Genomic DNA, 25,535 nt, shown 5'->3' with positions numbered 1-25,535 from the left:
AAATGTAAACAGACTTCCTCATCTTCTATAATGTAAATATAATGTACAGTGGAACCTCGATAACTCGGATTAATCGGGACCGCGGCCGATCCGGGTTATCGAAAATCCGGGTTAGCCGGAGAATATGGTAAAAATTAATAAAACACGGTATACTTACAGGTAAACTCCGTTATAATTGAAATAACGTGAAATATAAATATATGCACAGTAACACAAACCTAAGCAAACGGAAGCGAACAATACAAGACTGTACTACACACAATACAGTCACAATCGTAACGATGTTATGTTATTTTAGAACAGTGAAGACTAAGACCATTGTTTAAAAAATAATTTTTTAAACAATGCTAAGACAGTTTGCTTGAAATAAATAAAGGAATACTACTACGGGTGCCTGTTGTTTCCAATAATTCAAGGCAATGAACGTCGCTCTGCGATGCCGTCGTGTGCCATGAGTCATTTTTATTATCGTATAGTTCAAATTACACAAATACACATTATCTCTCAAATATTATATTACATACATACATTTTTATTTTGAATTGTTGAAATGTTTGTCTGATGAAAATCGGTCCGGGTTAGCCGGACTTCCGGGTTATCGGGGGCCGACTTATCGAGGTTCCACTGTACTTACGAATGAAATGAGGGATCGGGATATAAATATTCCGTTTTTTTTGCAAATGCAACACTGTAGCACCATTATTATGATATGTTTATTTCACTTTTCAGAAATATCACTCAAAATAGAGCCAAAATAGCGAAAAACAACTCTTTCTCATCTACCTTAAAAAGTAAACAAATATGGAACAGCATTTGAAGTTTGACATGGACGTTTGTAAGACAGAGAAATGTAAACACCGTCGCCATTTATATATAGTTTTCAGTGCTTCTACATATACAATAATTGGTTGATATCTATTATTCAATGATATGAACACTTGATATTTTAATTACAATTCAATATGTAAAATAATATAACTGAAACTGAAAAATTATTATTTTAGTTTGATAGCATCTGTAGAGTATAAAATAAGGAGTAACATTTCCAGCGATACGCGAATAAGAAATTTTAATAAAAAAACGTGACAACATGTGAAGGTGCTTAGATTGTGACCAATTCAAATAATTTTGGCATCACAATTTTATGTAAATAACTGAGTCATCTGTGTTTATACGTCCATGGTCTATATCCTCTGTTCCATTTCCTTTTTTAGTTTCCATTAATACGCATACCTCAACCTTTTTGTTTTGTATTTTTGTATTATTGTCCAATCGCGAATATTCTTGAGCCATGACATCTGCTTTCTTCCAATTGATTTGCGGCACTCGATTTTACTTTTGATGATAAACTGAATCAACAGCCCAGAATCGAAAAAAAAACATGAAGGAGTTTGAAGGCTTGAAGGATGGACGACTTACGTTCAACAGTAGAAAGTAACGGCTACATGATAATAATGATGACACCAATGAAATAAGATAAATAAACCTGATATTTTTCCCCAAAATTTTATAGGCCTGGATACCGCGTACCAAAAAATGGTTATTAATAGCAAGCTGAAAATTTGTTAATAGCTTAACGGTGTCTAGTCGGACACACTTTGATGTACGGGAACACTGGAACAGGGGAAGTTTTAATTGTGGAACAGACTTGTGTGGAACATAATTGTGGTTTTTCGAATGTCAGACTACGAAAACGTGCCATGTATTTTGTCGGACAGAACTTCCAATTGATTCGTTACCCGTTCATTAAACTCTCATGCAAAAATCAGACTGTTATTTATCACCAACATAATAATTCCTGTCATTTGCCATGTTCTACGTGTCGGACTTATTAAAATGCCCATTGAAATATTCGAAATTGGAATTTGGCGAATAAGAAATTTTTGAAGTTATACTTCTTTACCGGCGATATGAGGGTGAATTTTTATATGTTAAAACCTATGATCCCGGAGCATGCGCATTATAACTTTGTTCTGATTGGATGTTCAAATAACATGTCAAAAATTATTCAATATGGCGGCTGTGGCACAGCTGTAGTTAGATTATTTATGGTTGTTGCGATTTAAAATTTGTGTGAAAAGAAACAACAAACAAAAGTTAATAAATAGTCATACTGCCTTTTTAAATAGTTTTCATATACCTATATTTTTGGACTTTTGGACTATTTTGGACAAGGAAAACTCAATCTAATTTGGTAAGTAGTTTTTATTATAATCATATTGTAATTATACATTTGGATTAGGTTGAAATACAGTAGAGCGTCGATTATCCGAACTAATTGGGGGATATGTGTTCGGAAAACCGATTTGTTCGGATAATCGAACTACAATATATTGATACATATTTATAGTCATACATATTTATCGACAAGTGAATAAAAGCCATATTTATATACCTACATATTTATTTAAATCTTGATAATGACAACTAGCAACTAAACAAAAAAGTGCAGTCTTTGAAACAACATAATTATTTTTGGATACAATATTGAAGAAAATTGAAGATATTTTAAGCGTCAATTACTAACGCTTGCTCGGTATTCGAGTGCGGGACGCGGGAGTCGATAGTTCGAATAAGCGGTCGTTTGGTTGATCGACGTTCGGATAATCGACGCTCTACTGTACATTTATTTTCTCAAGTTTAGAGAGAAATCCGAAATTAGGTCCGATTTTTATTTTTAAATTATGATTTTTTGGCGTAGATTTATTTATCTAGTAGGTATGTAATGCTTTGATTTACATACTTAATTTGATTACCAACAAAAGTTCTACCAATCTTCATCTAATATATTGTTTTCTTACTGTTTTGTTATATTTTTATATTTTCTTACACAAAATTTAAACTACATAATTTAATTATATTCAAAACAACTGTCAAACAGTAAAACGTTCAGTTACCCTATTTTTCCACATGACAAATAATGTGGAATTGGACGAGTGAGTCTAGGCTTCGATTACGAATCAAAGCGCCACGAAATTCACGGGTTCGATTCCAGATGCAAGTTTTTATTTTTTTATTTTTTTATGCATTTTATGATTGTAAGTATATTTGTTATATAATTTTTTTTTCAGAAAATGCGTATTTAAAATTTTTGCCAACAATTATTATCGTTCAGAAATCATTTTTTCTTTGTGACATTTTTCAATGTGTGTGCGTTTTATTCTTTTATTTTTTAAAATTTTTGGTATTGTCTTAAAAATCACATAATATGTAGTAGAAGTATAACTTCTTACGTGCGTACAAAGTAGGTACACACACATTCTTTTTTTTCATGAGCTAGAACTTTGCTTTTGCTGGGTCTATAGAATTCACGAATAAACGTCTCTTTTTGTTTTTTTCTATGCTTCATTTTTGTTAAGAATATTTTTTTCCATAAAATACTTAGTTTTTGATGTATTTGCGAAAAACCGCCTGCAAACGTGGCTTTTTTGTCGAAAAATCAACATTTTCAATCGCAAATAACTCGAAAAGTGTTGACTTACTTAAAAATATCTATAGAACAAAAGTTGCTTAGGATTAGTCAGTTTATGCATTTCCGGACTTATTTTAAACGCTAGTTTTTTCACCCCCGAGAAAGGGTGACTGTCACCCCCAAGCAAAAGCAACCAACGGCACAAGTTCAACTTTGAAGTGGAGGGTAAGTAGAACCTAAATTCAAATTTTCATGCAATTCGGAGTTGACCCTGAAAATTACACGGTATCGCCGTATTTCCCGTTCATTTATTATTAACTCAGTACGCTATAACACGTTTGTTAGCAAAATGCTAAAACAACACGATATATTTCGACAACGGATAACGGCAGACTACTTTGACCTACGAGAGTACTGTATATATACCGGGAGATATTAACAGAACTTCAACCACGATTTTCTAAGTCCTGCCCTTTGCAACACTGGAAGGTTAGAAAAGGTACTTACAATTTATGGAAAAATCCACGGGTTTCCTGTGACAATTTTCCTGTGAAAATTAGATTTTCCATGAGGAAAAAAATAGGGAGTTGCGATGAATTTCTGAGTCCTGCCATATCCATAGAATGACAGGATACTATCAATTTTATGAAAAAAATTTTTTGGGCAGGAGGGTTGCAAAAGGACTAAGAGTGTATATGGATATACGAACATGTAATGAAAATAATAATTTTCATAATTTTCTAAGTCATGCCAACTTAATAAATTAAACATAATTATTTGAAAATGATCGAAAAAAATGTTGGCATGACGTCTCCTAATGTTTAACTGCATTTGTCGCTTGGAAAATTCTGTGGAAAATTTTCACCCTGGTTCCGTGATTTTCTGAGTCATAAAATAAATTGCATTATAAAATTAATAATTTAAGTAGACATTATTCAAAATGGCAGGATGTTTAGTTACACCTTTTTTACTACACATAGTTAAAAATGTGTAAGAAAATTCGTGGAAAGTTACACGATTTTCTGAGACATGCCATTTTCGACATATCTCAAGAATGTTAATATAAAGCTATTTACAAGGAGGCAGGATGGTGGTGTAGTTATTTCGTATATAAAAATAAAATTTTAAGTCGGTAAAATTTTTGCAGGTTGTTATACAAACATATTCATATCACCACAATTTTCTGAGTCATGCCATGTCAAGTATGCTTAAAAAACACTAATCTAAAACCGTTTACAACGTGGCAGGATAACCGCAAAGATATTTATTACATAAAAATTAATTTTTATATCGTTAAAAGAATCATACGGTATTAAATATTATTTTTCTGAGTAATGTCTCGGATTTTTACACACCTTTCAAATCTAATACCAAACTGTAACCTATTTATTTTAAGCGATTAGATCATATTTGTATCTAATAGGGTGGGTCGAAAAACAATAATGTTTCATTTTTTAATCGCTATACCGCGGAAAACTTGCCTTTGGGGTATATAAGTAAAATGCAAAATAAGATAAAGTTATATATTGAACCCCCAGCTAGCGCATCACACTTAAAAGTTTAGTTTTTTTTCAGAAATCAAGACACTTTTCAATTATTTTTACAATCTTTAGCCAATAATATTTGAACGTGCTATAGTGAAAACTGTTTAGTTAATAGTTTAAAAAATAGGAAATTAATTTGAAACAGAAAATATCTTTTAATTTGTGCTAGCGCAAAATACTCAAAAATTGTTAAAATTCACAAATTAGCACCTTAAAAGAAGGTGTGGTCTAGTATATTGTGTTGGGTATTATTAGCACAATCCATTTCTTGTTCTTTTACTTTACACTCCATTTAATTGGAATATAATTATTATAGTGTGTTTAAAGTTATAAAGGATATAAATAAAACAACTTATAATTTTAATAACATGTTCAATTGAAACAAAATTGAAACCAAATTATAGCCAAACAATGTCAACAAATTAAATGAAATTTTGACTTTAGAAAGAGTCTTTTACTCACTATTTCTGAGTGGGTACGTTGAAGCTGCGCTTGCTGTCAAACTTTGGCATCGAAGCTCTGGATGCTACGGTAGATCTAATGAAACCATCTCATTACTTAGCACCGACGACTTTTTTAGATGCTTCAATCAAACGAAATTTTTTAAAGTTCCAATCCTCGGGTGTTTCACCAGCAGTGATTTTAGCCCAAACTTCATCATCAGAGACTCTCCGTAACAGTGATGGTGGTGTAATTTCAGTGGTGTTCCAATCAAATAATTCAGTAGAGTCAGTCGCGTGAAAGGTGATTTTTTCAGGTCAAAAAACCCTAATTGCTTCTGTTTCTGTTGCTAACATACTTGCTTTAATTATTCTTCGGAATCCTAATTCTCTTATGTGTTTCCTTTCATACACTATCATCCTCAGTAGCAAATTTTCTGGGTGGGAAAAAATGCATTTTTTTAGATTATAGGATCAACTATTTTAATCAAATTCTATGGTAGAAATCTGGTTGATTTGATAGCCCCAAAAACGTGTTCAGGTCCATCTGTTATGTATTTGCTGTACTTTGTTTTGAACCATACAGGCATGTATAATTTAAAAATGAAGGATACCAACAATTTGTGTTCAACTGAAGACGTTTCCACATTTACATACAGTCTCAAAACTCTGTTAGCTGTAGTCAACCATCGAGAGTGGGAAAGTGGACCCGGTTCTCGAACAGGATAAATCCACAGGGCAGTTGCCTGACTTTATCGCACAACTTTAGTCTACATAGAAGATACTATTCATATTTACTCAAAAGATTGTGATTAACTAGTCCCTCCTAGTGGTTAGGAACGAGATGGTTTCATAAGATCTGCCGTAGCATCCAGAACTTCGATGCCAAAGTTTGACAGCAAGCACAGCTTCAACGTACCTACTCAGAAATATGAGTAAAAGACTATTCTTAAAGTCAAAATTTCATTTAATTTGTTGACATTGTTTGGCTACAATTTGGTTTCTTTTTTGTTTCAATTAAACATGTTATTAAAATTATAAGTTGTTTTATTTATATCCTTTATAACTTTAAACACACTATAATAATTCTATTCCAATTAAATGGAGTGTAAAGTAAAAGAAAAAATGGATTGTGCTATTAACACCCAACACAACATACTAGACCACACCTTCTTTTAAGGTGCTAATATGTGAATTTTAACATTTTTTTAGTATTTTGCGCTACCGGAAATTAAAAGATATTGTCTGTTTCAAATTTATTTCCTATTTTTTAAACTATTAACTAAACAGTTTTCACTATAGCACGTTTAAATATTATTGGCTAAAGATTGTAAAAATAATTGAAATATCTTGATTTCTGAAAAAAAAATTTTAAGTATGATGCGCTAGCTAGGGGTTCAATATATAACTTTATTTTACTTTGCATTTTACTTATATAATATACCCCAAAGGCAAGTTTTTCGCGGTATAGCGATTAAAAAATGAAACATTATTGTTTTTCGACCCACCCTAGTATCTAAGTAAACGTAATAAAAGTAATAGGAAGAAAATCAATAATGTTACAATTAATTGGTTATAGTAGGGATTGTACCTATTATACAGGGTGTCCAGAAACTCTTCTAACAGACGAAGCCCGGAGATTCCTCAGATAATTTTAAGAAAATTTAACTCAATTCACTTCGTCCGAAAATGCTTCCCAAGAAAGTTAGAGCTCTTTAAAGATGGCGAATTATAATTAGTTTTTTTTAAAATAGCTCCAGAACCCTTCTATTAAGAAAAAGGAAAACTGGTACACCTATTTATCTTCCAGAGATAAATCTATTCCATCATTTGTCAATTTTTAGTACCGGTCATAGGCATCTGTTTAGGGTAGGGAAACGGATATTTTATCGTATAACTTTTCTGTGTTTAACTTTTAAGCATTTTTGACACTGAATTATTAAACTATGGGGTATTCTTGTACTAAAAGGTACTCTTGCTTTAAGTCGGTAGGATACGCCGTGTTCTAGAAAAATCGATTTGGAAAATTTTTCGGTTTTTGAATTTGAAAATAAAAAACAAAAAAAAAAAAACTATTTAGAAAAACGAAAACTGGTAAGTTTAGTTCCCTTTCAGAGATGAATATTTTATCAATTGTCAATATCTAGTATCGGTCATAGGCGTCCGTCTTGGGTAGATCAACGAAATCTCATAACTTGCTTTAATTGTTAAGCAATTTTGACAGTATAGTATTAAATTATGAGGTATTCTAGTACTAAAAGTTACTCTTGCTTTAAGTCGGTAAATACACCGTTTTTTTAATTTCTTTCAAATTTTTCTTAAATTCAAAATACGAAAAATTTTGAAATTGATTTTTCTAGAAAACGGTGAATCCTACCGACTTAAAGCAAGAGTGCCGTTTAGTACTAGAATACCTCACAATTTAATAATATAGTGTCAAAAATGCTTAAAAGTTAAAGACAAAAAAGTTATGCTATAAAATAACCGTTGCCCTACCCAAAATGGACTCCTATGACCGGTACCAGAGATTCGCAATTGATGGAATCGATTTATCTTTGGAAGATAAAAAGGCGGACCAGTTTTTGTCTATTGAAATGGAAGCGTTCTGGAGATAAAAAAAATCTAATTACAAGGCGCCATCTTCAAAGAGCTCTAGCTCCCTTAGGAAACATTTTTGGATTGTGTGAATTGTGTTAAATTGTCTTAAAATTATATTAGGAATCTTAAAATTATATACAGGGTGTTCCATTAAAAAAAACATAAGTTTGTGTCACCCTGTCAATACGGGTAGTCCTGTATATTAGAAAATATTTATGGTCCTCTCTTTGCCCCATGTGTTACCTAAATAACTTTTTTCGTATCTCTTACGACAAACGAGTAATTGGACTTTGTCACACTAATGCCCACCCTGTATACGAAATAACTAGAAAACCATCCTGCCTCTTTGTAAATAGACTTATATTAAGATTCTTGAAACATATGCAAAATGGCATGACTCAGAACATCGTGGAATTTTTCACAAATTTTCTTACAAATGTAGGACTCCTGCCGTCTTACAAAAACCGTTTAACCTTCCTGCCGAGTACCGAAAAAGTATTGACTGCATTTGATTATTATAACTTTTTAAAGGCAGGACTCAGAAAATCATGGAATCAGGGTAAAAATTTTGCGCATAATTTTCCAAGGGAAAAGTATACTTAAACAGTAGAAGACGTCATGCCAACATTTTTTTTGATCATTTTGAAATAAATATGTTTAATTTATTTAGTTGGCAGGACCCAGAAAATCATGAAAATTTCAATATTTTCCTTACATGTTTGTATACATATATACTCGGTTAGCCCGTTTGCAATCCTCCTGCCCAAAAAATTTTCTTCATAAAATCCATAGTATCCTATCATTTTACGGATATGGCAGGACTCAGAAATTCATCGCAAAACCCTATTTTTATTTTTTGTGAAAATCTAATTTTTACTGGAAAATGTCACAGGAAATTTGTGGATGTTTCCACAAATTGTAAGTACCTCGTCTACCCTTCCACTATTGCAAAAGGCAGGACTTAGAAAATCGTGGCTGAACTTCTGTATAATATCTCCCGGTCTAATAGGATTAGGGGAGGAATAGTCAGTACCGCGACTCTTCTTTTATACAAACAATATAATTATTATAAGAATTACTGCAATTGGGGCCAGTTGCCGCGCCTGCGTGTAATGACGTGTTAGATTCGATTCGAGCAATAAAATAACTGCTAAGAAACTTTTCCTTGTTTTTTTCCTAATTTTCCCAGAGTATTAATAAAAAAAACCTTTCCGGTTTATTAAAAATATTTGAAAACGTATAATTTTTAATTTGGTCGGTAAGAGCCATTTACGAAATGAAAGAATAAATATCTTGAAATCTCCAAAGAATTTACCAGTTAAAACAACGTTTCAGTTTTCACTTAACGCCTATTCCTGTCCAATCGCGAATACATGTCCAATCGCGAATGTTCTTGAGCCAGCCATGACATCTTCTTTCTTCCAATTCCTCTGTGGTCCTCGATTTTACTAAACTGAATGGGAGCCCAGAGACATGAGGGAGCTTAAAGGAGACTTACAATCAATAGTGGACAGTAACGGCCACATGATAATGATAATGACACCAATGAAAAAAAAGGAATCCACCTGATACCTTTATGAAGAATCTAGACACAAGAAATAGCTGACTATGATGACATACTTCTAAATTGCACTAGTCGTGTAAAGGAATACTGTTGTTGTTATAGTGTGGGCAGAAGACCAATATCTAGGGAGAAAAATCTAAGAAAGTGGTACTGTTGCAGCTCAAAACAACTCTATAAAAAAGTTACTTCAAAAATTATAGTAGCCATTCTAATGGCAGCTAATCTGGAAAGCTCAATGTAGGTGGCGTTTGTGTAGTTGGAGGTCACCTCAACTTACGTCAACTATTCAAATCAATCTATTTCTAAGTAAATATTGTATATTTGTTTCGCTGTGTGAATTTAATTTGAGAAAATAAAATTCCTCACTGTTACGCTGTGCCTTTGTGCTTATCGAGAACATCAGGATACAGGTTTCCCAATAATAATAATAAATATCTGCCAACAATAAATGCACGTATTTGCAATAAACATTTTGTTGAAACTGATTACGTATTGCCCTTGGATTCGACTGTAAAAAATCGAATACTTCACTATAAAACTCAGATCAACATAAATATTTTTATTTTGGTCTGAGCTATAGAAATAAAATATTAAGACGATGATTAATATAGCTTACCCTTCGATAAGGGCTTCCTTTTTTCCAGTAACTCTTGCATTCCAGCAAAAAGAATATCGAAAGAAAATGGAAGAACTGAAACTTATTAATGAAAAGGCGCTTCAAGATATTAATCAATTACAAAATAAATTAAAGATCTCCAACGAAAGAGTACAAAAATTAGAAAGAGAGGGACCAAGGAAAAATATTGTGATTCAAGGACTGCAGATTGACACCGATCAACCACTCTTGCTAGGGAATGAGGTAGAAAAATTCATAGAAAAGGAAATGCGAGTACTTAAAAGTAAACGTTAATGAAGCAATAAAGCTGGGAGACAAAATATATTTGGTAGAGATGGATAGCAAGACAGAAAAGATGAAACTAATGCAAAATAAGATAAACCTCAAGCAACCGAGAGAAATAATATACATAAATGATGATCTGACAAAGGACGGAAAGGGAAATAATGGCCAAAATAAGAAGAATTGCTAAGGAAGAGAAAATCAAAAGAAATAGCACAAAAACAGGATACCAAAGACTCACAATAAACAATGAATTATGGAAATGGAATTAAGAAAAGGAGCAGCTGGAAAAAATAGAGGAAGACATTGCAAAAAACTAGAATTGCATGCAGTATTACGAGACCCAACTAAGATGACCCGGCAAAGAAAACGAAAACGAGAATCGAAAAATAATAAACGTGATAATGGAAATAAAGAAGAACTAGTTAAAATAGCGACGTATAATATAAGAGGATCATTCCAGCAAGGAAAACTGAAGCATCTAGTAAACGAAGCCAAAAAATATAAAGGACCCCGCAGAAACCTTATGGAAAATTGCTCTCTGTCAAATGCTCTGAAACTTTGGGTTCTGGTAGTCCTTGAGGTGTAGAACAAAAGACTCAATGGGCGCATAGTTCCAAAAAATCATGGTTTTAAGATATAAGCCTCTGAAGTTATAGGTACAGTGAGGACGTTTAAGTTAGAATAAATTCATTTCCTCGAGGATGGGCGACTCTGGAGACAAATTACAAATCAGGTAGATTTTTATTTTTAAATTATTATAATTTTTTGGCATATATATCAGACTAGTGACATCATTCATCTGGTCGTGATGACGCAATCGATGATTCTTTTAAATAAGAATAGGAGTCGTCTGATAGCTCATTTGAAAGGTTATTAAATTCTCTATTCAATAATATAAACATTAACAATATTATTTATACAAAGTGCCCAAAAAAAATTTTTTAATTAAATTAATTGAGACAAAAAGAAGTATGTGTATAATTTAGTTAATTCGAAATGCATTTTACAGTTGTTCGAAACCAGGAAAAAAGGTTTATTTGATAAATAAATATTATTTTTCGCTTAAATTCAATATTAAAGATGACACCCACCTGCCTCTTAGCAGTTTGAACATTTAATTTAAGCGAAAGGGGTCGTGTGATAGCTCATTTGAATGGTTATTTAATTCTCTATTCACTAATATAAACATTAACATAATTATTTATACAGAGTGCCCATTTTTTTTAATTAAAATAATTGAGACAAAAAGAAGAATGTATATAATTTATTTAATTCGAAATACATTTTACTGCTGTCAGAAAACAGAAAAAATGTTAATTTGAAAAATAAACATTGTTTTCGTGTAAATTAAATGTTCAAACTGCTAAGAGGCAGGTGGGTGGCAGCTTTAATGTTGAATTTAAGCGAAAAACAATATTTATTTATCAAATAAACATTTTTTCCTGGTTTCGGACAACAGTAAAATGTATTTCAAATTAAATAAATTATCTTTTTGGCCCAATTAATTTAATTAAAAAAAATGTTTGGGCACCCTGTAGAAATAATATTGTTAATGTTTATATTATTGAATGAGCTATCACACGACCCCTATTCTTATTTAAAAAATCATCGATTGCGTCATCGCGTCCAGATGGATGATGTCACTAGTATGATATATATGCCAAAAAATTATAATTTAAAAATAAAAATCGACCTTATTTGTAATTTATCTCCAGATTCTCGAGGAAATGAATTTATTCCAACTCAAACGTCCCCACTGTACCTATAACTTCAGAGGCTTATACATATCTTAAAACCATGATTTTTTGAAGCTATGCGCCCATTGAATCTTTTGTTCTACACATCAAAGACTACCAGAACCCAAAGTTTCAGAGCATTTGACAGATCAATTTCCCATAAGGTTTCTGCGGGGTTATTTGATCTTGTGGTAACAAGAAACTAAAAAACTGGGACAGGGCAGTTAGGAAATGGAAGGCTATATAAACAGTGGGGGCTGTTAAAGGGCTTCCTTTTTTCCAGTAACTCTCGCATTCCTTCTCCTCAATTTGTTTTCAACGTAAAACAGTCCAAGACCCGTATTTTTCTGCCATAATTTATTATTTATTAAATCGTAAACAAAAACACCATATACAAACTTCACGAATTGTCAAAACGTTGACCTCGAACTTCACTAGCGCGCCAAGCGGGAGCAACGGCGTACATAGCTGCCATTGCTAACATCCGTAGAAGATGACACTTCTTCTTCTTCTTCCAGTTCTTTGACCGTTATTGATCGTTGATATCATGTTGGCTACCATATTCGCTATCGTGACTTCATTAACAGTAGTTCTAAATAATGATGTAGTCAATTTTCCGTACCTTAGATGTCTATCTTTTGGATCTCCTCATTTGTAACTCTGATAACACTTGAAGAAGAAGAATAGTTCCGTTCTGATCAAGCATCAAATGACTGGGAAAATATTTTTTTTTTGTTTTTTTTATGTAATTATGTTTATTTACAATCTACATCATTAAAAGAGTATTAAGTAAATTTGTTCCATGTTTTTGGGCATGAAGAAGAGACTTACAATGATGTCTCATCTTATTCTATTTATGTTTAAGTTTTAAAATAGGTCCTGAGGCCAGGTTCTATCTAGTCTCCTTGTGGCAGGGCCATTATGGAATAATTCCCTTACTAACTCATTTTCATGGTGAATGGTACGCTCATTTTGTGACTCCGTGGCTCGATGGATTTCTTCTCTGATGAAAGGTATATTAAAGTCTTCGTGAAGTGTTTGATTACTTACGTACCATGGTGCATTCACTATTGATCTTAGAACTTTAGACTGAAATCTTTGGATGATATTTAGTGATTTTGACTTTGCACAGCCCCAGAGGTGTAGTCCGTAGTACCAAATAGGTTTGAGTATTGCTTTGTACAGAAGAATTTTGTTTTTAATGTTGAGTTTTGATCTGCGCCCAAGGGTCCAATACATTTGCCGGAATTTCAAGTCTAGCTGTCTTCTTTTGGTCTGTCTGGATATGTTTCTTCCAAGTAAGACGTTGGTCAAGATGGAGGCCAAGGTATTTAGCGAAAATAATATTATTTATGGGAAAAAAAATGAAATCAAATAATTATTATTTCCGTTCATCAAAACTAATTTGCGCAGTTAACATTTGTTGACGTCTGAAACAGCGAGTTTCAACCCTCGGGTAAATAATAAAAAAAGACCTTTCCGGTTTATTAAAAATATTTCAAAACGTATAATTTTTAATTTGGTCGGTAAGAGCCATTTACGAAATGAAAGATTAAATAAGTATCTTGAAATCTCCAAAGAATTTACCAGTTAAAACAACGTTTCAGTTTTCACTTAACGCCCATTCTTGTTCGCCGACCGCACTTTTAAGGGCGCTTCTCTCTTCATTCAACTCGATCGACGATCTGCCCTTTTAGCGCTTACCACTCCTTTTAGCGGAATGCAAAAGTTTTCTTCAACTTCTGAAATAAAAGTCGTGTTTTGTAAAAGTTAAAGGTATACAACTGGAGCGTGCGCTTATGTACTTATACACTCTTGTTTGTGTTTATTTTTACTTCTTGGGTGTACGCGTTTAGATCAAGATAGCAATAAAAAAGTTCGCCCGCCGGGGAGCTGGATTCAGTTTACAAGAGAAGTGATACTGATACGAAAATCCTGGCCTTTTTTTTAAGTAATACAAGAGATAAACGGTATAAATCTATAAATTTTGGTGAAAATAAACATAGAATATTGACGTTTAGCAAATGTCGTTTTATATAATACCAGATGATTGGTTGGAGTCATGGTTTATAACATTACCAAAGAAAAGCAGGCCCACCAAATGCAGCGATTTTAGACTAATCAGTTTGATGAGTCACGCATCTAAGATATTTTTACGAATTATACAAAACCGAGTATTCCTTCTGTGTGAAAGTAGAATCGGTAATAAGCAATTTGGATTTAGAGATGGTCTAGGAACTAGAGAGGCACTATTTTGTATGCGCGTTCGCGCATCGACTTCAAGAAGGCATTCGACAGAGTACAACACGATATACTTTTCAACTGCCAACAGGCAGCAGGACTTGACCACTACGATATAAGACTGCTAAAATACTTATATTACAATCAAGTAGCATCTATCCAATTTGGAGATATGTAGTCATACTGAAAAACTACCAATCAAACGTGGAGTGCGGCAGGGTTGTATTTTGTCACCCAGTCTCTTTAATCTGTACTTTGAGAAAATCTTTAGGAAGTCTTTGGACGACAGACAAGAGGGACTAAGACTTTTTTTTAAGTTATACTTCTTTAGGCGCGATTGAGATTGAGGGTGAATTTATATTGATCTGCGCGCATGCGCACACCGACAGTATGGTATTAGTCGTTATACGGGCTCTGATTGGGTGTTGAAATGATCTGTCAATAATAAATAATTGTTCAATATGAAGGTAAACAAATGTATAATATATTAGTTTTATTGTTGTGAGGAGAGAAACAAAAAAGTTTATAATTGTAGTGACATTTAAATAGTTTTTAAAAGCAACAGGTACGTAATAATTGTAAATGTATCATAGGTACCTACCTATTTGAACCTACCAAAATACATAGTATGTAATACTTTTATTTACATAATTTGATTACCATCAAAATTTCTATCCATGTTCACCTAATATATTGTTTTCTTACTCTATGTTTTGTTGTATTTTTTCAATTCTAAATCATTTCAATTCAAAATCAAAATAATTTAATTTAATTCAAAAATGTCAAAAGCTTAATCCGTTTAGTTAGTCGATCTTCGCACATAATGACACATTGCCTTCGTGGCGAAGCGTTTAAGGCTAATGAACCCCAATATACCAACCGCGCTGATAGCTGGTTCGAATCCCAATAAAAACTTTTATTTTTTTATTTTTTTTATACATTTTATGATTGTAAGTATATTTATTATATAATTTTATTTTCAGAAAATACATATTTAGTTAAAAAAAATTACGACAATTAATGTTCAGAAATCATTTGTGGCATTTTTAATGTGTTTGTGTGTGTTTTATTCTTTTATTATTTTAATTTTTTGCACTGTTTTAATAAAAATGTTTGAGAAGTAGTAAGTATAAATTAGTTTAATATTTAAATAAAATATAAATAAAAAGTATATTAATTTCGTTTAAATCATATAATAGCGTATAACGTATAATCATATAACTTCTTACGTGCGTACAAAGTACACACACATTCTTTTTTTCTACTTTATTAAGGAGATAGTGTTTAAGTCCATTTCGAGTTAACACGGCTGCCCCAGCTCTGGCTAATCGATCTACATCGGGATGGGCTGCATTGTAAACTTCAAAGTTTGGGATTTTGAAACTAGTTTTTGAGGTAAGGTTTCAGAGACTAACAGTATGTCAATTTTGTTAGTTACTAGGAATACTTCTATTTCGTGTTTGTGTTGCTTTATGCCGTTTGCGTTCCATAGTGCAATAGTAAGTAGCTTAGCCATTACACTTATTTGTAATGGCCTGTTTTAGCTCTTCTCTAAGTTCTTTGATTTCCAGGATTAGTTGGCTTATTGTAGTTTGTTGCTGTTCTATTACATGTTGTAGGTATTGTGTAAAACTACTATTTTGGTTTGTATCTGGTGCATTTTGCTGTTCAGCAACCGGTCTTGCCATAGGTCTCATTTTTTTGGTGGCGTTTGCATAAGTACCTGATGTTTGGGGCAAGTTTTCTATACTGTATGCCTCATTTGATTCTTCATTTGTTCTTGGTCTCTGTTGCTGGATTTTTTGCGTTTGTGGTGTATTTTCATTTCTTGTGGGGTATCTTTTATTTAAGATGGCCTGGTAGACTTGACATCCTTTAAAATTTGCTGGGTGGGGTCCACCACATAGTGCACATTTTGCTGGGTTTCCATCAGCCTTTGTTTTTTTACAAGTGCGATAATCATGATTTTGCGCACATTTTACGCACCTATATTGTAGCGTACACTGATTTCTCGAATGTCCGTAGTTTTCACAACGTTTACATTGAATGACAGATTGTTTTCCGTGAGGTTGTTCAAATCGAACTACTGCATTTAATAGTCTATTCATTTGATATATTTCCCCGTTATTTTCTTTTCTTTCTAGGTCTGGGAATAAGACTGGGCGGAGAAATAATCAACAATATCAGATACGCTGACGACACAGCCATTCTTGCAGAAAATTTAGAAGATCTCCAGGCATTAGTAAATCTAGTCAGTGAAGCAAGTTATCGGAGAGGCCTAAGAATCAATATTTCAAAGATAAATGTAGATCAAGGTGTGTTTTCTGTCTAATCTTCGGGCTCAGTGGAGGCTGATCGGCTGTTATTGAAACACCAATCGCACTTAGAAAATTTATTGATAGCGATTGACACCAGGGTAGTAGAACCAACCCCGGGAGAACATATTTGTACTGATATGTGGCTCGTACGCGAATTAGTTTTAGTCTCTTATGATGCTACATATTGGCACGTTGAAGTTACTCGAAGGAATGAAGTTAAAGGCACATCTGGCCTGGTTGACTTGATTCTAATGAATGATTATAAAAGTATGTTCTCTCTTGTTTACAACATGAATTGGGTCATAGCCCACATGACAAAAGAACAAAGGTTTTTACTTAGTCAGCTAAATTAATGTCCATTGCCAAAATATAGTTTATGAATTGCAACAATTAAACAAATCAAATAACCCGCACATGTTTAAATATAATAACAAATTGGCTGTGATGTGATGTATGGGGTGATAAATTTATACTGTTCAATATCGGATATGAATTATGAATATTTGATATTTAACACTTTCTCTTGATGAATAGGAAATAGAACAGGTAAACCATTTTAAATACCTTGGCAGTTGGTTAAATGTAAATTGTGACTGTGATGAAGAGATAATAACTAGGATTAAAATATCACGTAAGGCTTTTATGACCTGGAAACAAGTTTTATGTAACTGAAGCCTGTCGACGAACATTCGCAAGAAGGTCCTAAAATGTTACGTGTGGTTTGCTCATAAACATCATAAATAGGAGAAACACAGAATACTTCGGCCATATAATTAGAGGGTCTAAATACCATCTAGACCTAGACCAACTCTTTTACTCTGAGTTTGTCGTTAACCTCTCACTTGAGCACTACCTTGTGCAATTTTCGAGCAAGGATGAAGTACATCCACATGTTAATTTAAAAATCTTAAGACATCGACTTAATGTAGACTGCTTTTTAATGTCTAATGTGGCAATAATGTAATTTAGAAGTTTTTACACCTATTTAAGTGGCTAGTTTAAATTACTTGTACACTGGACGTTTACGCTGATAATGGTCAGATTGACCGAAAACGTTTTGTACAATTTCCACTTCCTTGTGGATAATTTTTAAAAATTTTAATAAATTCATATACCTAAATACAACAGAAGTTGTTACTTCATTCCACGTTGTTTTATCGAAGGTATACAGCTAACTATAGGGTTTACCCTTTTTAAGTTTTATATTCTGTTTACATCTGTGGTTAAAGTGTAGACAAATATGACAATTATTATACTTAATTATCGAATAGAAATTAAATTATGGATGTTACAACTGTTTTATTTTACAATTAGATTCTTAATCAACATTTTATAATTATTAATATTAACCAATAAAGATTTAGCAACCTCAGCAAGATACGTCGAATGTAGTAGGTATGGTGGAAGTATGTGACTGCATAAATATAATGTCAAATAATGTGACATTATTTAAAATGGTTTAAATTCAAACAAATTAGGGCAGTGCATTAATTTTTAACTGATTTCTGTGTAATTTGTTTAGGTATAAGGAATTTAAATTGATTAGTATTATATAAATACAGTTTAAAATTTATAATTTATTGTTTATCTATCTAATTATAATAAATCTTCGTTTGCAAATTGTGATTTTTATGTTTAGCAAAAACTGAGGTTGTAGAAAAAGTATAGTGCGTAACACGTACAGAAAGGTAATTTCTCACTCATTGGAAGTGCGGCACACCCTTGCGCTCGTACCGCAACTTTGAAAACTCGTGAGAAATTAGTACCTTTCTGCACTTTCTACACTTGTTGTACAATAAACTATTTAGAACACAGGTACACAATAAGCTCGAAGGTACCATTGCTCAATTCGGAGACAGGGTGGTTTTTAGCGGTAAGAATCGTAAGAAAGAAAAGATACTGTACACCAAAAAAAGGAAATTATGGGAAAAATAAAATAGTCAGAATATGCCTATTTATAGGAAGACGTTCTAAAAAATTACCGTTGAGTTATTACTGCCTAAATAGACTAAATCTAACGGGAACATCTTTCAGTGATTTTTTAATGAATTAGCAAATATTTGCAAACAATGACCGGCGGCGATTTAGTCAAAAGTTCAAGTTAGGTAGTTTTAACGGAGAATTATACACTCTTGTTTGTGTTTATTTTTACTTCTCGGGTGTACGCGTTTAGCTCAAGGTAAAAATCATAAATAATGATAATGAAGATCTTTCAAAATTTTCTTATATTTAGTAAAGTTTAATTTTCAAATTTTTGTCCCCTTATTTTTTCCGCCGAATAATAGCTCGCTCTAGCCGGCTTCAATTCTGTCTTAATAAGATCATAAGGAATTCGACATATAGATTATTTTTAATAGAACTCTGTAGTAGTTTTGCTCATTTCCCTGAGAAAAATTACGGTAAATGAAATCATCCATGGAATTTGTTACGTATCTCAACACTAATTAAAACGCGTGTCAGTCTAGGTTATACAACGTGAACACATGATTATTTAATTAAAAATTCAAATAATTCATATTTGACACTTTTACGAAACAATCGCCCTACCTATTTTCAATTATCTGCCCGCCGCTATTCTATATTTCCGAATTATTAAAAATCGCAATCGGCGTTTTAGAAAAATCGTCTTAGGAAATAAGAAGTGAGTAAGTTCATACATATGCGGGTCAGTCACCTATACCATTGCTATAGAGAGCTCCAAGTGCTGTGTTCAAAGAGTTAATTGCATTAGAATGGCCCCACCCACCAATGCATATTAATAAAACACGTTGAAAGTGATTTATTAATGCATCTATATGTATACGGCACTGCTGCTGTTGCTGTAGCTGCTGTAAAACACAAATGCGTTTCAAATGACTTTTTCCTGCAAAGAGAGACTCAACTATAAACTCGTATAGATCATGCGGTGGAATAAGATATGCGATTAACTACCGGCCAAAGGATGATCGGTAGTGAAATTGTCGATTGAATTTTGATTGTTTCATTTTAAACCGACAAATTGGCAATAACCCTTAGGTATACTGAATTTTGGACTTTTATATAATACAGGGTGATTGATTAGTGGGGTAAAGCTCAATAGATCCGCTATAGTAATAGATAGCAATAAAAGTTAATGACAAAAATTTTAGCCAACTTTGAGCTTCACATTAGAAAATTAGTTAGAATGTTACAGGGTGTTTGATAACACAGTGGCAGACCAAACTTGTGTTTTTTTTTTAATGGAACACCCTATATTTTATTTTAAATTCGAAATCCTGTTAATTTCTCCATCACAAAAATATAAAGGTTTGTTATGTTATACAGGGTATTTAAAAAGTTATAACCAATTTTATATGAAAATCGTAACAAGTTCAACTCCCTGTACATATAAATAAAAATAAGCAAAACAGGACTGGTTTGTTAATGCCATATTTTTTTACGTATTGTCAAAATTTTCAAGAATGATTGATATTGCTAAGTTTCTTTATATCAAATACAGGGTGAGTCAAAACGCAAGTACATTATTTTCTCAGTAATATTAAATGGACCAAAAAAGCTCCTGGCTATGACCTTATAACAGGAACTATTTTAAAAGAGTTACCAGATAAAGGTGTAATTATGATAACACAACTATTCAACGCCGCAATAAGGCTGAAAATTGTACCAACGCAATGGAAAATTGCTGATATAATAATGATCCATAAACATGGTAAACCACCTCACGAACATACCTCTTATCGTCCTATTAGTCTCTTACCGGTACTAGCTAAACTATTTGAGAAGCTATTAGCGACCAGGCTCATGAAGATAATAACTGATAATAATCTTTTTCCGGATCACCAGTTTGGTTTCAGAGAGAAGCATTCAACAATAGAACAAGTTCATAGAGTCGTTGATATAGTAAATAAAACTTTTGAAGAAAAAAAGTACTGTTCTGCACTTTTTCTTGACGTCAGTCAGGCTTTTGATAAAGTCTGGCATGAAGGGTTGCTCTTCAAAATAAAAATGAACGTTCCTGATTCATTGTTTACTATACTAAAATCATATTTAGAAGAAAGGTACTACCGTGTCAAGCATGAAGCAGATACATCTAAAATCTACCCTATACGATCTGGAGTCCCTCAAGGTAGTGTTCTGGGTCCTATATTATATTTAATATTTACACACGACATACCAACAAACGAAAATGTAACGACTACAACATTCGCAGATGACACAGCTATGTTAGTCACAGATGAAAATCCCGCAACAGCTACCGAATCTCTTCAAAGGCATATTAGGAACATTGAAAAGTGGACAAAGAAATGGCGAATAAAGATCAATGAATCAAAATCACAACATATCATATTTACAAAATGTCGTATAATATCGCCTAATATAGAAATAAATAACAAAGCAATTCCACAAGCCGAAAGCGTTAAATACCTTGGTATGCACCTGGACAAAACTTTGACATGGAGAACACATATATGGAAAAAGCGCCAACAGTTAAATTTAAAATTTCGTAAACATTATTGGATACTGGGCAGAACATCGAAGTTGTCTATACGTAACAAACTGTTGGTATACAATACAATACTCAAACCGGTCTGGACCTATGGGATCCAGCTATGGGGTACAGCAGCAAAATCCAACATATCCATAATGGAAAGATTGCAAGCCAAAGTGTTACGCTCTATAACAGACGCCCCATGGTTCGTGTCAAACAAAGACATTTATTGTGATCTAGAAGTACCTACGATCACTGAAGTGATAGTTCAGTGCAGTGTTCGGTACATAAAACGCCTAGAAAGCCATCCAAATGCCCTGGCAATAAACTTGCTTGATAATAGTCAACAAACTCACAGACTAAAACGTAAAAATCCACTGGACCTTATTTATAAATAAGTTTTATACCTCACCGTAATTGTGTTTATATTTTAGATATATGTATTGTTTGTAAATGTAAAATGTATGTTTGTATGTAGCATATTATCGGAATGTCATGTTTGTTCTATACTAGAGGTCCAGTCATTGGACTGACCTCTCTAACGTCAATTCTTTTTTATTTCAAACCCCAAAGACGCTTATTGTTAGAATTTTTATAACTAACAGATTGCTGAATAAACGTTTCAAAAAAAAAATATTAAATAGAAAGTATTTTATATCACTGTTGAAAATTACCTTTACCGTACTTTAATTTTAAGATAACATTTCCTACGTCTAAATTTATTAGTTTTCGAGATATTTTCATTTTTCCATGGACCAGTAGCGTGGCCACCCAAATCAGCAGATTTTAATAAACTGGACTGATTTTTTTGGGGTTACGTTAATAATAAAGTTTATAAAATACCTCCAACAACCAGGAATGAGATGAAAAATAGAATACGAAGTGTATTTCAATTTGTTATTTACAAATGTTTCGTAGAATAAATAACTCTCAATGATCGTTTATAGACGTGCATAAATGTGTTAGGAGGTAATTTTGAACACCTTATGTAATTAAATATTAAAAAAATATATTATTAAAAGTAGCTTCTAATTTTTTCAAACCTGTTTTTTTTGCCAAATGTATTACTGATAAATTACTTTTCGTTCTTTAATTGTTACATTGTTACATTTACATAAAAAAGTAGTGTTTAATTGTCTTCACAAAATGTTGTATTTTGTGTTTGTGTGTTTTTTTTAGAATTTATTACTAATTGTTTTTCTTTATTTGTTACATTTACACAAAATAGTATATTATGCAACGAGCATTTAATGATGGTCATTATGAAGAAAGTATGAGGGATACGAAACGAGCTGCCTAGCGGCGAGTTTCGTATAGAGTAAGAGCTTCATAATGATAATTAAATACTAGTTGTATACACGATTTTTTATATGATCATTCACAACAAAAAATATATTCAAATTTATTAATTTTGTAACGCAAACAAATTAAGTAGTTTATAAGTTTGTTTACATATTGAGAACTGTCAAAGCGTATGTATTTGACTCGCCATTGGTCACTACGCGTGCGTGTACCACCTTCATCGCGAATGCCATATCGCGATTCTATTGGTTAAAAATCTGTATCGTAATGAAAATCTGTATCATAATGAAGTTCATTATGAAACAATTAGTGAAATCATAACTGATATAAAATAGTATGAGAATAGAAAAAGACACTAAATCGGTATCTGTTTATTTTATTTTTTCTACGACCGTTTAATAACATGCTCATTATTCGCTATTTTTTAATAGATAATAGCACCCATTACTTTACCCGTGAGTAATAGTTCATTACTCACGGGCTGAAGTTACTTACGGGTCATTACTCACGGGCTGAAGTTAGATTCAAGTGGCGCATGCCACTTTTAATATTAATCGTATATAAACTGCAAATAAAATTACTTATACTTGTTTATTTAATACAATAATTATTGTAATTTATATCAATAATTAACTTCGAAAAAATTTTAAAGAAATTTTAACTGTAACAATGTCGGGCAAAAGTACTATCAGTCTACAAATGAAAAAAAGTGCGATTTTCGCGAAGCTGACTATTATTCAAAAGCTGTACCTTCGTTGGTACTAAAAGGATTTTAATTTACAAAGGCTCGTTTGAAAGGTGTTTAAAAACCTTTTCATCTGCCGGTTTCTACATTTTCTTCCTCGTTTAGATAAATTTTGACAATTAGTTGAAAACCATAAAATTTTGGAAGTTTTCTTTTCGTTCTTCTTAGCCTATAAAATACAACGTATCTTTTAGTTTTACAAATTATTTCATCAAAAAGTTGACATTATAACAAGAAAAATGAGACCATATTCGATCAAATCGGTCTACTCAGAGATATAGCTCTTCAAGTATAGCGTAAAAAGGGCTATTTTTGACCCTTGCAAGGGGCATATCTCAGAAATAGCTAGAGGGCACTTTTTTAAGGTATTATAAAAATTCTCCCCCCCTCCCCCACACACAAAAAAGTGGGGTCGAAAAGTAAAAATATTATTCAGTATACAATTTTCAGTAGCCACTAAAAATGTGAGTTTTGGTTAAATTGTATATATACTATCTATCTAGTGTTTATCTATTCCACAACTAGCGAATTTACTTGCTTGAATAAACATATCAAGTGGCCGATAAAATGCCGAATAATTAATGTTGGGAGTAAATTTGTGTCAAAACAGTGGTTTTTTGTCAGTCGAAAATTTAAAACAACAATTATTAATTAGTATATTTTATGCACAATAAACAATTCTTTTTGTTATTTATTTCGTACATCAAAGCGGTATTCCAAAAAGTATTTTCTTTTAATAATAGTAGACCAGGGCGGATCTATTTTGAGGTGGATGTGAGAGGTGGCATTCGGATTTTTGCAGAAAAAGTTAGGTGAAACTTTAGTAACAATAATTAACTTACCCTCCATCTCAAATAGGTCCGGAGCATTAATAACAAAATTAAAATATTTAAAAATGTCGAAAAACATTGTTTTTTTGCTTTCCTTGCTTATAACTGTAAAACGATTAATTTTGGAGCAAAGTCGTAACGAAATAAAATAATATCGATTATTTCATTCATATAGATTCTGACCAATAGCTGACATAAATAAAAAGCTACAGCGATTATTTCATTCATGGGAGATTCTGACCAATAGAAAGCTACAGAAATAAAAATAAAACTGATTATTTCATTCATAGGAGATTCTGACCAATAGAAAGCTACAGAAATCTAAATTAAATCGATAATTTTTGATAATTTCCCGTCGTCAAGTATATTAGGTCAGATGCCCTTCGTTGCTACGAAAAAATACATTGCGTGACATTAATGACAATTACTGTTTTAATAATTATAAAAGTGATGACTTTCAACCGTCGAATTAATATTTATAACAACTGTTTGTTCAATTGTACTAATTTGTACTTACATAAATAACTTACAATAAAATTTTGGTTTTGAACAGTTTTATTCATGAAATAATCGCAACAAATTGAACTCGATCTCTAAAATTAATATAGAATTTTTGAGCTCTTGTGCAATTACTACTGATCATTTTTGATAATTTCCCCTCGTCAAGTATATTACGCCAGATGCCCTTCGTTGCTACGAAAAAATGAACATTCAGTGACATTAATGACAATTCATGTTTTACAACTTGTCAAATAGAACACCGGGAACAGGTTTAGCAAATATCCAGGCGAACATATCAATAAAATATTAGTTAAAATGATTTAAAAAACAGTTTTATTCATGATATAATCTTGTCAAATTACACTCGAACTCTTAAAAATTATCGATTTGTTTTGCCCTCGTGACACTTTGACATAATTTCACTACCCTTAACCCATTAATGCCCAGAACTATTTATGCTTATTTTATTTTTAATTTCTGAAAAATTTGTTATAAAAGTCACAAAATTAACAAAAATATATGTTTAAAAAATGAAAAACTTCTTCTCTTTTGACAATTGGCTGTTGCGAAAACGCAACACTGGGCAGTTAGGATGTAAATTTTTTTTTAATAATACTTTGGAATATTTTATTAAATCATATACAAGAGTTTTAAATAAACTGACATGAAAATAATATAAAAAAAATATTGCGTATTGCTATGAAATTTAATAATAGCTATTTGTATAACAAGGGAGGAAAGTGCTACTTTTCCTCCCGAGAATGAAGTTTATGTAAGTAATCATTCAAGGGAGAAAAAGGCACTTTACTCCCATGTTATACATATGGTTTTTCCACCTTCCTCAAATTAATAACAAGTCATTTTTCATTTTTACTTAATTTATTTATGTAACTAACCAACAAAATTTATTAAAACTAAAACTAACAAGTAGGTAC

At 32.2% G+C, this 25,535-nt stretch overlaps 1 protein-coding gene across 2 annotated transcripts in view; it reads right to left on the bottom strand.

The window, feature by feature from the left end:
* The window catches only part of LOC114326083 (POU domain, class 6, transcription factor 2), a 670,249-nt gene that overhangs the window by 620,945 nt on the left and 23,769 nt on the right, over positions 1 to 25,535 (bottom strand). The gene's annotated exons all lie outside the window — the stretch shown is intronic.

The sequence above is a fragment of the Diabrotica virgifera genome, chromosome 4 (assembly GCF_917563875.1).
Source record: "Diabrotica virgifera virgifera chromosome 4, PGI_DIABVI_V3a".
NCBI classification, from domain to species: domain Eukaryota; kingdom Metazoa; phylum Arthropoda; class Insecta; order Coleoptera; family Chrysomelidae; genus Diabrotica; species Diabrotica virgifera.
Note: the sequence above shows the minus strand (reverse complement) of the source record. Positions and strands in the feature narration are given on the sequence as shown.